The sequence below is a fragment of the Macrotis lagotis genome, chromosome 1, assembly GCF_037893015.1.
Source record: "Macrotis lagotis isolate mMagLag1 chromosome 1, bilby.v1.9.chrom.fasta, whole genome shotgun sequence".
In the NCBI taxonomy this organism is placed as follows: Eukaryota; Metazoa; Chordata; class Mammalia; order Peramelemorphia; family Peramelidae; genus Macrotis; species Macrotis lagotis.
In genome coordinates, this window is record NC_133658.1 from 789,951,630 (window position 1) to 789,965,462 (window position 13,833).

At 36.3% G+C, this 13,833-nt stretch overlaps 1 protein-coding gene across 5 annotated transcripts in view; it reads left to right on the forward strand.

Annotated features, from left to right (window-relative positions):
- Window positions 1-13,833, forward strand: part of NCAM1 (neural cell adhesion molecule 1) — a 513,914-nt gene that overhangs the window by 275,646 nt on the left and 224,435 nt on the right. The window lies entirely within an intron of this gene.

Below are 13,833 nucleotides of genomic sequence, written 5' to 3' on the forward strand. Positions count from 1 at the left end.
GCTCTTACTACTGCTTGGTAATCTCTCTCTCTCTCTCTCTCTCTCTCTCTCTCTCTCTCTCTCAGAACAGCTAACTTAGCTTCCTCTTGTAATGACATTTCCAAACTTCTTATCATTATCATTGCTTCCTATTTCAGAGAAATTTACATTATTTTGTAACCTTGGTTCCATTTTTTCCCCTTTCTGTCTTACATTCTTAGTATTTTCCCTTTCTCCTGGCTCCTTCCATCTACCTAAATACTTATCAGATCTCTCCTATCTCTCCAAAAGCCTCTTGACTTTCTGCCTCTTCAAACTACCATCTTATCTCTTTTCCTTCTCATCCTTTGTATGTCTTTACTTCATTCTCTCTCTCTCACTTCATCTTGCAATCTGATTTCTATTCCCATCATTTCACTGAAATCAGTTCCTCTGATTTTTAAGTTGCCTCTCTGAAAAATATGACATTGCTGACTGCCCTATTCTTTCAGATGCTCACCTACAATATCCCAATTCTCTTCTGACCATTCTACCCATGTCTTATTGGTGGGGAATCAATGAGGATATGGCTTTATTGGAATTTGAGGGGCAGACCTCATGAGATACAAGTAGATTATGATTATAGGGTAATGCTTCAAATTATTGTACCTCTTTAATTCTAGAGCTTATACTTTATCCAGTAGACATTGGAAGGATGTCATTCATGAATCAGTGGAATAACATGATGGTTTTTGCCACAGACTGGGTCTCCTTTTACTGCAAACTTCTTGGAAATAGTAGTATAGGAAAATAGTGCTAAACCTTTTGCTAGTTAGTTATCAGCTATGAAAATGTCCCAGAGACAGTTGGTGGCATAGTAGATAGACCTCTCAGCCCAGAATTAGGAATACCAGAGTTCAAATACCAACCCATACGTACTACCTGTGTGACCATGGGTAGTCATTTAATTGCTATCTGCTTCTGTTTCCTCAACTCTAAAATCATAATAATAATAATATCTCCAGGGGTATCATGAAGATCAAATGAGATATCTAGAAAGCACTAGCACAGTGCCTGGCTAGGGACTATATAAAAGCATATTCCCTGTTATAAGAAAATTTAAATTGTGGGCCCAGTGGCTCAGGAATATTAATATGAAATCTAGGATCTGAAGTCCTAGAACTAAAGCCAAAGATTGTAATGGAAAACACCTTAACCCAAATTCACAAGGAGAAATCAAAAGGAAGGAAAAAAAAATGAAAGAGCTATCTTTGAGACAGAACCTGAAGCTACAGAGTCTGTCAAAGGAAAAGTCCAATTAGGCAATGTGAACTCAATAATGTGAAAACATGGTAATATAAAGTTTTCACATCTTTTTAGGTTCTGGAAATGTTCCACAACCAGGGGTGAGGGGAGGAAGAATTGTGTGACTTAGCCATACTCATATATATGTGGGTTTCCACATATATGCAACAGAATGTTTAGATGAAGTACTATCTCTGCCTTCCTGGATTTTATAGTCTAGTAGAGGCATTGGATGCACACACACACACACACACACATCCACATCCACACACATATATAATATGTGCAATTTGAACACACATGTCCATGAATGTATATATGTATGTGCATATATTATATCTCTACATAGCCCCTATATATATATATATACACACTATATACACACACACATATATGTATGCACACACACACACACATCACTCTAAGCATGGGGTAGAAGAGAAAGAGTTGCCCTTGGAGGTAAGAATTGTTCTAGGCCTCCCTTTAACTGGTACTGGCTAGATGATTCTGAGAAGTTTTTTAATCTCACGGTATCTTCAAGGAACTTTCTTTTTGCTTATCTGCATTGGTGGAGGGAATTTCCTAGCTAGGAGTTATACAACTAATGAATTTACAGGTCTTATTGTTCTTCCCTTCTCATGTCCCGCATCACCACCCCCAAATCCACACCATAAAACAAGAGAACTAAACAGTGTTGTGTTTTCTCGGCAGGTACTTTGTACAGACCCCCTGATAGCCTCTTGGGTGCACCTGCACCACTCTTTGAGAAAAAATGGTTTATATAGTCATAATATACCATATTGTACAATAAGTAATGAATATTTGCAGAGGAAGATGAGAGTATGATATATAAAGGGATACATTGGAGTCAGGCAAGACTTAGGTTCAAATCCTACTTCTGGCACTTGGGATAGTCATTCTCTCAGCCTCAGTTTCCTCAGTCTGTAAAATCAAGATAATACCTATGGTACCTATCTCATATGGTGGTCTTAAGGTTCAAATAAGATATATATGTAAAATTATTTGCAGAAACTTAAAACACTATATGAATGTCAGCTTTTACTAGTTTGCAATATAGAGCATGACTTCCCTGCAAGTACTTTTCAGATTTATTTATTCATTCCTCCTTTGAAAAACAACAACCTATGGTCATCATTTAATGTCCTTAGAGTCAGAGTGGGTCTAGTGCCAACCTGGATCCCTGTACCTTCTACCTGCCCATTTTATTAAGAGCTCCTGATGTGATTACCCCCATTAATTAGATTGTAAGCTCCTTGAGGATGGGGCCTGCTTTATGCTCATTGTTTAATACAAAGCCTAGCATATAATGGGTGCTTAATATGTTTGTTGATTTATGGACTGACTAGTATAGCTAGTTTGGGAGATAAATGAGAAAGGCATATTGGGAACAATTCATAGAAGATAAAAAGAATGGAAGCAGGGTTTTCAGGAAGAAACTGGGAATTGGTACTTATCTCTCCTTCAGTTCTACATCCTGGTAGAATCGGATCCAGTCTGACTTCTAGAGAGACACTTAGGGGAAAAAAATAAGTTATTTAAATGAGAGGCTACAGGTTTGGAGTAGACCCTGGGGAAAAATAGGAAGTGGCTTAAAGCATCTCTTAGGAAACAGCTTTCCATTTAAGAACCTTGTTAATGAACTGCAGGCAGAGCCCTCCACCTCTCCCTCCAGTTCTTGGAGTGCTTCACAGAAGCTACCTCAGCCCCAGCTCCAGAGCCTGGCTCAGCTCCAATGGCCCAGCCAGGGACCATATGGCAGGGACCTTGCTGCTCAAGATCCCCCAAAGTCAGTTCTTGTTCCCAAGGCCATTTCCTGAAGACCTGATTCAATTTGTTTGACATTTTATTAAGCATCTCCTGTCTCAAAGGGCCACAAGAAGGACCATATTCTCTGTGCTGGTCACATATCCTAACATGATATTGGTAGATTTCTTATTTGGGACAAAATGGGAAGCTGCATCCACCATTCCATCCCCTCAGGGGTCCTCTCAACTAAGGGGCACATGAAGCAACTTTGCCCAGTAGAGCAGCTTGAAATAGTGAAACAGCCCAGAATTTAAAGTCACATGACCAAAGTTCAGAACCAAGCTCTGCTCTTACTTCCTATAAATCCTTGTGCAATTCACTGAAGCTCTTTGGGCCTCAGTTTCCTTCTCTGTAAAATGAGGGGGATAGGATTAGATGACCTCTACATTCTTTTTGAGATCAAAATCTATAACCCAGTAGACTATATATAATCTTATATATAGTCTATATAAGGCCTATATATATATAGGTAGCACAATAGATTGTGTTCAGGCTAAAAATCAGGAAAATCTGAGGTCAAACCTAATCTCAGATCTTTTCTATAAAATGGAAATAATAATAGGATCTATCTCCCAGAGTTGTGATGAGGATCATATATTATAATAATTGTAAAGTTCCTGGCACATGGTTATTAGTTGTTATTATTTTCACAGTTCTCAAACTTTCTGGTCTCAGAAATTATCACAGCCCCCTCTCTTAATTGTGTGTGTTATGTCTCTCTACATTTACTATACTAGAAGTTAAAACAGCTTAGTAATGCAATGAAAGTAGTTTTGATTGTACAGACCCCCTGATAGGCTCTTGGGTACACCTGAATCACTCTCTGAGAACAAATGGTTTATATAGTCATAATATGCTCAAAATTACTTACAGCAGATCTTTTTTCAAAGCACTTAATCTTGGGAAGCAATAATTCCTCTTATATGCTACACAAGTTACATTCTTAACAAAATTGATTTTGCTTTTGTTCTTCTTTCCCAAGCCTTTAAGTTTTAAAATTGACTTATATGCACTGAATATGTGATGTTCTATATAACTAACATTCAGTTTACTTAAGTAAACATTCATTAAGGGTTCACTGTGTATACAGCATTGTGCTAAATTCTGAGAGATTTAAAAAAAAATCAACCCTGCCCTCATGTAAATCACAATATATAAAGATATTGATTGCAAATCAAAGGGCAAAATGAACTTTCTATTATAGCTGAAAGACAAATACTATATCTAAAGATTCAGGTTAGACTTGATCTAATGGTCCAGAGGTGGTGCAATAAGAGGATCTAGTTCTGGGATTAGAACAGGACTTTGTCAAATCATTTATCTTTCCAGCCCCCAGGGTTTTGTTTTGTTTTGTTTATAATTTCTAAAATGACAGGATTAAACCATTTGGCCTCTCAGGCCCTTCTCTTCACAAGCTTTGATCCTGTTGATAAGTTTTTATTTTGTTTGCTTTTCCTTCTTTGTTCATATCTCAGAAAAGCATGCTTAGTTTGGAAAATGCAAACCAGCCTTTATGGCAACAGCTACCAAATTTATAACTTTTCTTTAGATCGTTCATTTCACTGAATGCAAGATAGTGTATGCATCATCTTTATAGAGATATTTTCAACCATCCTATTCTGACTTACTGTTTTAAGTAGAAGGTTACAGAAAACTGATCTCTAATTTTTCTTCGCATTAGTTATCATAGAAAAGGAACTTTGAAGGAAAGATAGTGAACAACCTTCTTCAGGTTTTCCTCTACCTCTCTAGGAGAGTTTTACTCTGGAATTCTGGGGAATTTTTTTTTTCAATAAAGGTTGGGTTTAGTTCTTGTCTAGGGTTTCTTGTAAGAGAATTTAAAAGTATTTTTTCTAAAATGAATACTTACTGTTTGAATTGGAAATAAAGCATATAATAGATACATAGAAAAGCATGGAATACTACAAAAGAAATCAGACTTTTTCATAAAATACTTATTAACAAAATACTTAAAAACAAAACAGAATAGCTCATCACACTAGTTATACTTTCTTGAAAGTCTAAAGATATTTTGAGGTACTTGTGGAATTCAAATTTCACTTTTATCTTAGACCTGACCTGAACAACTCCCAAGGTCTGGGGCTCTCAGCTAGCCAGGGCATGGCTTGCATTTCATTAATCCTTTCAACTCTTGCTTCTCTCTGGTGGTGATCCTCTCCTCTGAAAAATATTGAAGTTGAAGAAAACATCTCCCATTGGACAGGCAACACAAACTGAAGAACCATGGAACCCTCAGACTACTGAATCAGAAGCAAGGCTAGAGACACCCACCCCTCAAAATCACTGTTAAGACTTTTGTACTCAAGGAAGAAGCACAAAAAAGAACAGGCATCTCAAGGACTTGAGGTCCAGTCTCAGACTCACCTAGACAATAAACACCTGTTCTCATCACTTTGTTCAGCAGTTACTGCTGGTGGAGGTAGAGTAGTTGAAGCTGTCTACTTTGCTAGAAGTCTAAGGAAGATTTGACTCAGAGAGTTGGTTCTTAAAGAGAAAAGAACATTTTTTTCTTCCTTCTTTATAATGGGTAGCTTTTCTTAGCTCAGTCACCAATCATCTTCGATGTATTCCTCCAGTCCTGGGGACCAAGATATCAGTCACTCACATCCTTTACCAAAGAGCATGTATTCTACCAGAAGGTGCCAGACCACATGCCCAGCTTCAAAGGACCTGATCTAATCTGACCTCTGCTACATACAAAAGTTATTATTCAAGAAGTTCAATTTAGAACTTCCATGAATGCTTTCTGTTGTGATTTTGTCAGACACCTTTGGTGGCAATCTTTTATTTTGAAAACACAAAAGATACCGAGTTAATTGGAAACTGCCTGCTTCTAAAACTGAAAAAACTACACACTGTTCTGACATATTTGTTTTTGAAGGTTTTTAATTCTATTTTTATTTTAGCAATTGAATCCTTTATACTAATGCAGGGCTAATAATGACAAAATGTCTAAAGCTCATAAAAATCAGGCTAATTCATACAATGCAATATGTACACAAAAAAATAGAAAATTGTCAAAGTGGTAGCATCAAATAAATGGTGGATTTCAAACAACAAAAATTCAATTTAAAATATTTTCATTATTTTACATTTGGAACAGATGCCAAACCATTCCATTCATCTTTCTTCTTTTAATCCTTTGTTGTTCTTGCTTCAGATGATAATAGTTATTTAGCAAACTTATTCTTCTTGTAGCCTATGTACATGTCCTCTCCTTTTAATGATAAATTTCTAGATAAGAAAGATTGTATCCTTCTCTGTGTTGTAAACAAAGACCAATGAATAATACAGAAAATTAAATTTAAATGTTACAAACTGCAAAAAATAATAGCAGCAAATTGAAAGACAGAATCTTAGCCTATAACTTAAAAGTCTCTAGAGAGAGAATTACCTGAAGTTCAGAGAGGTTAAGTGATTTGCCTGTAGTCATACAGACAATAAGTATTAAGAGACATAACTTGAACCCAAATCTTCTTAATTCTTAAATTCACATTCTGTCCCCTATGTTAAGGCTCTTCAAATTTCACATCTTTAGAGTGATTTAAAAAAAAAGACCTTTTTTCCTCGTCCGTTTTAAAGGTATAACTTCAATAGTTGAACTTTTTTGTCTTTGTTACTTCTTGCCTCTCAATTGATAATTCCTGACTCTGAGCTCATATAACATTTTTTTTCTACAATACTAATTATACTTGTGTTGCTTAACTGTTCATATGTCTTGCAGAGTTCATGAATCAGAGCAACATAAGGAGTATGAGTTTACATGATCTGGTCTTGGGATCTGACCCTCAGTTTCTCTCTTTAGCTCATTACTCCTACCCTATAGTTTATTCAGGAGAAATCGTCAAAATAAATCCTAGGTTTATGTCCAAGTTTCTACAAGGTGAACATTTGCTATAGATAAACTTTTATTTTTTCAATCATGAAAAGGGCATGACACAAAAGACTCAAAGGATACCATGCAGAAATAAAAATAAAATACTCAAATAATCCATGAGACTTACCCAAAAGTAAATTGATCTCATTGATAGGGAGCTTTTATCCTCAATCCACTCATTCACATTTCCCTACAAGGGCAAGGATTAATTCTTAGATTTCTTAGTATCCAGAGAGAGAAAGACAATCAGATAGTTAAGGTAGACAGTAGAGATAGATAGATAATGATAGAACATTTATTAAGCATTTAAATATATCAAGTACTTTGCTAAGCACCAGAGAGTCAAATACAGCCCCTACTTTCAAAAAGGTTACAAAAGAGGCAGATAAATAGGTGTGAGTTGAGCTGACAATGAAAATGAGCTTGGTGATCCCAGAGAAGGGTTCAATAATCATGAGAGAAGGAACCATAACCTTGATGACAGTGCTTTGCAGATAAATTATGCTTAATAAATATTTGTTGAATGCAGACACAAGGGACCATGCTAAAAATGCTGGAGTAACGTTTCAGATTTGACAGTCCTTGCTCTCATAAAACAATGTTTTTGTTGATTACTAAGCCCCTTCCTGGTCCATATTACAAAAGAAATACATTAGACATGCAAAAGCAAAACATTGTATGAAGTCTGAGAGTGAACTTAATTAGCAATGAGGACATCAGAATTTTTAGTTTTATTTCACTTGGACTTTTAAGAGGGTAGATAGAAATTCATCACTCCTCTAAAAGAAAAGGGAAGGTCATCCAGAACTAGGGAATAACCTGACAAATGCATGGAGACAAGAGAATCTAATAGATGTGAGGGAGCAGAATTGTCCAATTTGGCTAGAACATGGAGTTTGTAGAAAGAATGTCATTTGAGATCATTTTGAAATAGTTGCATGGCACCAAGTTTTGAAAATCCTTTTATTCTAAACTAAGAATATGAATTTTATTTGGAAGGCAATAGGGAGCCACTGATGATTTTTGTAAAAAGGATTGACATGGGTAGATGTATATATAAAGAAAATTATTCTGGCAGTATTGGAATGTAAATCAGAGTAAAGGAGAAGGGAAAGCAGAACTACCTATTAGGAGAATACTGCCCTAATCTAGACAGGTGATAATGAGAGCCTTAGGAGAATGGAAGCAGTGTGAATAAAAGGGAAACTGAATAAAAAGATAGCTATTTCAGCAGGTTAATTATGGTTATTTGTAAGAAATTTTTACCACATTCTTTGAGGAGGTTTAGTAAAATAAGACATTTAAATTACTTGGGCTAAGTGTATTACAAACATTTTTCCCAACAATTAATTGTAATGTAGCACTGTTCATAAACAGGTTGTATCTATAAACACCAGTCCAGCAATTAAGAACTTGAAGAAAGCATTTATTTGCATTAGAATTTTCTGAATTCATGGAGCACTAACTCAAGAGACAGTGTGTTTTTTTAATACTTCAAAATAATATGTAGAAACCTTTGGGAACACCATAAGATATTTCTGATACATTTATTGCTTTGTTGCAACCTATTTGTATTTACATGAATGTTACTTCAAATGTCATGTTCTTATAAAAACTTGATTTAAGTCTCTATATTAGGGACAGAGACTAAATTTGTTCTTTCATTTGTATAGGGATCTTGCAAGTGAACAAACTCATTCTACCAATGCAGGCAGGTCAGCGCCTTTTCTGTCACATATAGCCTCAGAAAATTTTCTAGAACTCTAGGGAGTTAGAAGACTTGCCCACAGTCATACAGTTAGTGTGATTCAGAGGCAAGAATTGAACCCCAAGTTTTCCTGATTGAGATCAATTTTCTGTCTTCCACACTATGTTCTTTTCATACTTAGAAGTTAAATCAGTGGTCATGATTATAGTTTTGACTTTCATCTAGATGATATTTGTCTAAGTAGTATGGTAGAGATATGGTATCAATGGCAAGCAGTAGGCACTTAATAAATTCTTGTTCCATTCCTCTTTCTGCAGATAAAAGCAATCACCAGGTTTGGAGTCAGGAAGACCTGGGTTTTAATTCTGCTTCCAACTTTTACTATTTGTGTAATTTAAACAAAAAAAAATGCTGTGGGAAAAAATGAATCTCAGCTTCCCCTGTAAAATAAAAAAATAATCATATTGTATCCATACTCTCCCCACAGGATTATTGTGAGATTCATATGAAATAATATAGGTAAAATTCTTTGCAAATTTTGAAGATCTCTATAAATGTTAGGTTCTGTTGTATTTTTAATAAAAATTTTAAAGCCAAAATATTATCTTTTTTTAAATGGCAATTTCTTTTTCAAGGCACTGCTGTTTTTTTTTAAACTTTCAACTTGTCTTCAGTTGATCCTATTGTTTATTTCTATGTTTTTGTTCCATTTTTTTTTTTTAATCTTATCATGTCCAACTCATTGTGATCCCTTTTCATCATAAGGTACTGGACTGGTTTACCATTTCCTTCTCTGGTTCATTTTACAGATGAGGAAAACTAAGGCAAATAGGGCTAAATGACTTATCCAGGGTCACATAGCTAATAAGTGTTTAAGGTCATGTTTGACCTCTGCATTTCCTGACTCTAGGTCTGGAACTCTGTTCACAGAACTATCTAGCTGCCATTTATAGCGGTATAGATCATATCATGTAGATCAAATTGTAAATCTGATTAAGGATTCTCACCATATTGGCAGACATCATTTAGCCACCCCCTCCAACTTCCCCAAGAACTGAAAATGCTCTTAGTTTTCCTTAGAAATGTCCCGGTTTGGAGTTTCTGTGATTCCTGCCTGGCTCCAGTGACCCTTTATGGAAGCTGATCATGCTGAGTTTCCTGGGGAAGTCTCTGAACATCGAGTTTAGGAATGCCAAATTGGATGATCTTTTACCAGACTGAAGCTTGACAGCATAAATGTGCTCACATAGCTAAATGGCATTTCAAAGAATTAAATTCTGCTTTCCTCTTTAGTTCTACTTCAATCCCCATTATTAACTATCCCTATTTCAAAACATGAGGTCCTTGGTCCTTTACATGGTGCCAGGTTTCTCTGATTTTGGTTCAAAATCTAAAAGTTTTGAGTGATAGCCCTTTAGGAATTAGGGGAAAATTCCATACAGTCAGTGCTCCTAATTTCATTTGTTTGTTCATCACAAAGGGGGAAATATAGGGATTATGAATTTATGATCCATAATATCCAGTTAAAAGAAACACTAGAATTTTTTCCGCTACTGGACCCAATACACTGTATGAAGTCTAGAATCTACTTGATACCTAACATCAGTAGTCAGAAAACTCCTAACTTTATTGTGGCAATTATTGTCTTCCATATCCATCATAATAAGAACTTAAAATGATTGCTTTCACAGTTGCAGTTTGTCTAGGTTGGAAGCAAAGTGGGTCAGAGAGAGAGTGTTGCTTATATAGTGTGGTTTCTGGAAAAAATTCACCACATAATGTAACAAGGAAGTCTATTGGGCCATGCTGAACCACAGGAATTTTTACTAGGATAAATCAACCGTAAATCTGTTTTTGTCTTGATTCTTTGCCTTATGAGTTCCACTAGCATTTCTATGACAGTTCAGGATTAAGCCATGTATTTGCTTCTGCTGAGGTATGCAACTTTTGATTCCTATGTAGGTACTCATATAACACATGGCATGTTAAAACCTGGGGGATTTTTGACAGGTTTGCTAATACTCCATCTCCATTTTACAAATAAGAAAATTGAGATCAAGAGAGGATAAATCCCTCAGCAGCTAGGTCCACACATATTTGTATCCAGATCATTCATGAAAAGATAACTCTGTAACAATTTAGATGGGCAAGTAGAGTCATACCTAAGGTATGGGAACTGGGGCTTTATCCTATTGACTTGTATTCCTTGAACTGAATTAAAGCAACAGAGCTTAGTACTTAGTCATCAAGAAAAAAAATTAGTTAAAATAGGATTCTACAAGTATATTGTATTAGTTAATCAATTAGTGTTGTGCTAATATGAATTTCTCCTCCCATCCTGCTCTGCTTTTCCTCTCTTCCTCATCCATCCAGGCCTCTTCAGAAACCTCTTTGAGCAGATCCTAAGTCTACTTTCAGTAGTCCTAATAGCCCCCTAATACCATCCCTGCTCCTTTCTTCTGGTTTTTATCCATTTTTTGAGTGAGTATAGGTGTAATGGTGTCTTTGGACTATCCCCAGATCATCTACAGATAATGTCTTAGGATAAGGAGGATCACTTACGTTGTTCCCAATATCACTGTTCTTAAGATTTAGAGTTCAAAGAGACCTTAGATTTAATCTAGTTCTACCTCTTCATGCTACAAATGAAGAAGCTGAGACCTAAAAAATATCATGGAACACCATCTGGCTTCAAACCAAGAATCAAAATTAGGGTTAGGGTACTACTACTTGCCTCAGGTATATTTTGTAGTGTTGGCCCCAAACAGAAAAATTCCTATTTATGACAGTGATTGGGGAGAAGTGCTTAAGGAGATCTGAATCATCCAATTGATGCTGATGTGCTCTAAGCTGGCAAATTCAAGTGCCTTCCTTCTTTTTCCATTTGACAAAAATCTCTTGGTTTAGATTTCTTTGTCTAACTTGTTTCAGCATATTAACACTTTCTTGCCTTCCTTTAAGGCAGGAATTTACAAAAGAAAGAGAAAATAAGAGCTCTAATACTGAATGGTGATATTTTTAGTTACTTTGATTAATACCTTGGGCTTGGAACCCCATGTTTTCATTTATAGATAACCCACATATCACCTCACATTGTAATATTAAAAGGAAAGTGATTTCAGAAATTCATAGAAGCTGCCAAAGGATTGTTGCTGAAAAAAATCTAGTTGCTGATTTTTCTAAGATAATTGGGCCTCCTCACTTTGAGACTGTTATCTTGCACTAGCCAGCTTAAACCTGAGATGGATCAATCTTATAATCAGGATAAAACTCTAATGAAAAAAACTCTAGTGTATTTATCCACAAATAAACCCAGTGTATTTCCAGTAACCCTCCTCCTGCCTTCTAGTTTTTGTCTGTTTGTTGAGTGATCGTGGGTGTAATGATGCCTTTGGAATATGCCCAATTCACCCACAGGCAATGTCTTAGGATTCTAAGCAGGGTCAGTTGCATTATTTCCAACATTAGAATTTAGAGTTCAAAAGAACCTTGGAAATCTCATTCTATCCTCTGATGCTACAAGGGGGAAAGCTGAGGCCTAAAGAAAACCATCAAGTAACTTGCCCATGGACATATGATAGATTCAATTGTAGGATGAACTCTGACCCTAAATCCATATCAAAGATGATATACTAATATAAATTTCTAGATGTTTGTGTTTTGTTTTTACTTTCATTCAATTCATTTTGGAGTAATTTGACTTTGAGGTGGTTTGGAGGAAATAGCTGCTGAAGGGGGGGGATGGCAAACAGAATTGTGGTAAGGCTCTGTTTAGGACCCTGTATTTGAGTAGTCTATTTCTGGGAGCAGCTGTTTGATATTTGTCCATTCCCTGTGATGATTTTTCTGTGGAAATTGGGTTGGATTGTTTGCTGCAAATGATGTGAAATCTTCCTGGTCTTCCTGGTGCACCAGAGCTGTGGTTCAGGATATTTTAAGAATCCAGGGGTGTTATTCTAGGAAGATTTGAATTATTTAACTAAAACAAACAAACAAGCAATTTTGGGGTTTCCTTTAAGTACAATCTGCAATTTTAAATTGAAGGTCTTTGGGGAAGGGGTAGGCTCAGGATGATTATGGTGTATTATAATGCAATTGCCAAAGGAATCAGTCCAGATTTCTCCTGTAATTTATCCTTTGAAAATGTAGCTAAAAATATCAAAACAAGATATTCCAGCAATTCCTTTGTCTGTTTGCTTCCTGTTCATTTGAGGCAAGTCCCTTGTCTTGTCACTGGTTTGTAAAAAACAGCTCAATCTTTGACTGAATACTGCAGTGTTAGTATGGTAACATATGCATAATAAGCAGCCAGAGCTGGCTGTTTAGATGTGAGTGAGAAGAGAGAAACCTGCTGTTATCTGCACAGATTGTTTCCCTGTCCTAGGCTCCTGGCCTAATAAATAGCCTGTGAGATGACTGTAGAAGGATCCATTTTTCCTTCTCCGAAAATATGGGTAAAGAAATCTCGTTACGTCACTGTACCTGAAAAATCATAATAATAAAATTAATTGTAATAAATCTTTTAATGATTTTTCATCAACATATAGAAATTACTACTCAGACTAGACATGGGCTAATGGGAGGAAAATGAATGTGGGACAATCCAAATTTTTGCGGTAGTGGAGATGTTATAGGATTCTTGCCTCCTCTTTCTTTTGTTTAGGTAGTCCCAGGGCCTATCCACAGCAGGAGGACGCACAAAGCCAGGGTGATGGAGACAGAATCTCATTACTGTTTCAACACACTCCCCTAGTGGCCGCAGCCTACATAGTGCACGCAGAGATGAAAGAAAGGCTGCCGTCCCCCAAGTTCTGAGAGAGATGGAGTTCAGGCAGGAAGGAGGAGTCCTCTTCACTCTGCCTTCCACTGTGGACCCTCCTACTCTCTAATGATAGCTGTTGAGAACAGATCCTGCACACCTCCTAGAGTGAAACCCTTTTAATTTGAGACTGACCTCTGAATTGGTTTTTTTCTTTGGTTAATCAATTCCCCCCCCTTTGTTGACAAATGGATAACTACTAAAGCACAAGGAGAGAGAGAGAGAGAGAGAGAGAGAGAGAGAAGGGAAGGAAGAGCAGAAAGAGAAAGAAAAGGAAGAAGGGAAGAAAGGAAAGAAGAGAGAAAGAAGGAAAGATAG